At 42.2% G+C, this 3587-nt stretch overlaps 1 non-coding gene across 1 annotated transcript; it reads right to left on the bottom strand.

Moving 5' to 3' along the window:
* Positions 1 to 3014: 3014 nt before the first annotated feature.
* LOC147945242 (small nucleolar RNA R71) lies at positions 3015 to 3121 on the bottom strand. The gene has a single exon (XR_015597874.1). It is a non-coding gene; the product is annotated as a small nucleolar RNA R71 (small nucleolar RNA).
* Between the last annotated feature and the right edge of the window lie 466 nt (positions 3122 to 3587).

Genomic DNA, 3587 nt, shown 5'->3' with positions numbered 1-3587 from the left:
TGGAGTTTCTTCACAAAATCAGCTTTGGTGACTCCTTCTGCACTAGAATAAACAACTTGGGGCAGAGATGTGATGTCGAATGGGGTTAGAGGATTAAAACCATAGATAACTTCAAATGGAGAGAATTTGGTACCAGAATGCTTAGCGTGATTATAAGCAAATTCAATGTAGGGTAAACAAGATAGCCAGTTTCGGAGATTCTTACCCACCGTAGCTCTCAATAGAGTGGAGAGAGTACAATTAACTACCTCAGTTTGGCCATCAGTTTGAGGATGACAAGTGGTGGAGAAGAGTAGCTTAGTTCCTAGATTTTTCCACAAGGTCTTCCAAAAGTGACTGAGAAATTTGGTGTCTTGATCTGAAACAATGGTCCTTGGAATTCCATGTAAACGCACAAATTCTCTGAAAAAGAGTTCAGCGGTTTGAGAAGCATCATTTGTCTTGCTACATGGAATGAAATGCGCCATTTTGGAGAACCGGTCCACCACAACAAGATAGAATCTTGGTTGTTGATCTTAGGTAGCCCTAAAACAAAATCCATAGAAATATCTACCCACGGTAGGTTAGGAATAGGCAAAGGCGTATATAAACCATAAGGATGTGACCTGGATTTTGCTTTCAAGCAAGTGATGCACTTTGCACAGAACCTTTCCACATCTCTTTTCAAATGCGGCCAAAAGAAATGTTCCATCAGAACACGTAGAGTTTTGTCTCGCCCAAAATGTCCCATAAGTCCTCCTCCATGCGCTTCTCCTATTAGCAGCTCTCTCATGGATCCTTGAGGAATCCATCATGTTGGTAGTATGACCCATAAGTGGCTTTGCTTGTTTCCTTAAAGGCTTCTTTGAAATCTGGATCCTCCTCATATAAACCTTTGATATGATCAAATCCCATGACTTTAGCCTCCATTGTAGTGATCAAAGCATGTGATAACTCTCTAATTTACATGTTTTTAGCATCCTTTTTTGTCCATATTTTGCATTGTTCATACTTTTAACTTAGCATTTTTAGGTCATTAACTGTAGGAATTCACTTTTAGGCCATTTAGGGTGTTGCATTTTTGCATTTGCATATTTTGGATGAAAACAGGTGCTTAAGAGCCTCAAATGGGGAAAACCAAGGACAAACCCGAGCATGTACCCGAAGGAGCCATCAAGCTGGAAGAACAAGTCCGAACCCCAACACGATCGAGGAGGATCCAAGAGCATGAAGAACAACCCGAAAGTCTACCCGAGGACGAACTCGACCTCATCCTCGTGTACCCCATCGTGTAGACCCTCGGGCAGGACTGGGAAGCTAGGTCAAAGGGGTTTCTATATATAAACCCCTCTTCCTCGCAAACGAGCACGCCGCAGACCCTCAAACCAGAGAGCGAGAGCTTCTGTGAGAGAACTGAGCGACTCAAACACTTTTCCCTTTTGTTTTAGATTTTATTTCATAACTTTTTATCATTTCTTTAGATTTCTGTCTTGTACTCTTATCCCTCTACTTTATCGTTTAATATAATGCAATTCTCATTTATATTTGTTGTTATGTTTCTTCTCATTTCTAGGGATGGGATAGATGATTTTGTGTTCTTGATCGGTTAGGATGCCTTAGTTTGATTGTATGTGCTTGATAGATTTCCTTCTAGGTTGGTTTTCTTAATGTTGTCAACAGACCGAGAGGTTGAGATTAGATCTAAGGTGTTTTACCACCGAGTGGTGTAGATGAGATGTTTGAATCAACCAATGCTAGAGGTTTACTCACTTAGCCTAAGAGATTAGATGAGTAAGGGGTTTACTGACAATAATGAATCGGATCTTAATGCCTGTTTGGTCATGTTTCTCCAACGAGAGTTGGGTAGGGGAGTGATCAAGGTTGATTGTTTCTAGTGTGAGAGTGTTTTAACAAGATTTTAGAGATTCATTGTCTAGGAAATATTTGCTTGAGGCATGTAAGGCATCTGTACTGGTCAAGAATACTTAGGATTCGATTACCCCATCCTTAAGCTTTCGTATTTTAATTGCTTGCATTTTCTTTCATCACTCGATCTCTTACCCGATCAGGTACACGATAACCTTCATCGATTGCTTAGGTCGTGTGGTTCCTTGTTTACTTTCTTTTCTTTTATCACTTTAGGATTGTTAGACTAAACCCTCATTTGCTTGGCTTGACTTGCACTATTCTGATCACATCCTTCCTGCTAGCAATAAACAACCATTTGGATTGATAACTCTTTGTACTACAACTGCATAGGGAATTGATACCCTGGGTAAAAATCTGTCTATCAATTTGGCGTCATTGCCATTTGGTTGATTTCATTTTGCTATGTTTAGGATTTCAGCACTTGCTAGATCAAGTTCTTTTGTTTATATTGGTTCAGAATCTGACTTGTTTGCCTTCGCTCTTGTTGGTTTTGACTCTCAGGTACAACCCGAGCACCCACCCGACCCGTCACTCGATCACCTGGATGGAGTTGACCCTCGTGTACACACTCGGTCACCTGCCTGTGCATGCAAACACGATCCAGAGGTAGCCAGAACCTAAGTCCTTTCATCGACAACATCGACATACCAAGGCTACTCAGACAACAACAAGCTCAACCGCAACTAGCAATCATTGAGGAGACAATTAATAATCAGAACGGTCCACCAGCTCCTCAAGCAAGGACCAACATAGGAGCAGGAGATGCTCCATCTACTCACACCCAAAGGAATGGTATTGTGCCACCTGCTGTACAGAACAACAATTTTGAGATCAACAGTAGTCTCATCTAGATGATACAGAGTAATAAGTTTCATGGATTGCCAATGGAGGACCCATTGGATCATCTGGATGAATTTGATAGGCTCTGTAGCCTCACCAAGATCAATGGAGTTAGTGAGGATGGATTCAAACTCAGGCTTTTCCCATTCTCTTTGGGAGACAAAGCGCACCTCTGGGAGAAATCACTCCCCAAGGAGTCCACCACCACTTGGGAAGAGTGCAAGAAGGCATTCCTGGCCAAATTCTTCTCCAACTCCAGAACCGCAAGGCTGCAAAACGACATTTCCCGCTTTGTTCAGAAGAACAATGAAACGTTCAGTGAAGCTTGCGAATGTTTCAAGGGATACACTACCCGATGTCCTCATCATGGATTCAACAATGCTTCATTGCTGAGCACACTTTACAGAGGAGTGGTCCCCAAGATACAAATGTTGCTAGACATCGCAAGCAATGGTAACTTCTTCAACAAGGATGTTGATGAAGTTTGGGACCTAGTGGAGAACTTGGCTCAATCTAATGGCAATTACAATGAGGAATACGATCGCACCGTGCGATCTATAGGAGAGGAAGATGCCAAGTACAAGAGGGACATGAAAGCCCTCAATGACAAGCTCGATAATCTCCTCAACCAGAAGCAGCATGTTCATGCAAATATCAGAGGAAGAGCAGTTTCTACAACAAGATGAGGAGACTATACAGATAGAGGATGTTAACTACATCAACAACCAGGAAGGTTACAACAAAGGGTACACCAACTACAAGCCGAGTCCGAATCTGTCCTACCGAAACCCGATACAAAACCCGATCACCCCATCTAGGTCATCATCGCTGGATTTGCT

Source organism: Camelina sativa, chromosome 4, assembly GCF_030686135.1.
Source record: "Camelina sativa cultivar CO46 ecotype springtype chromosome 4, ASM3068613v1".
Taxonomy (NCBI): Eukaryota; Viridiplantae; Streptophyta; class Magnoliopsida; order Brassicales; family Brassicaceae; genus Camelina; species Camelina sativa.
This window is presented reverse-complemented; position numbering and strand designations above follow the sequence as displayed.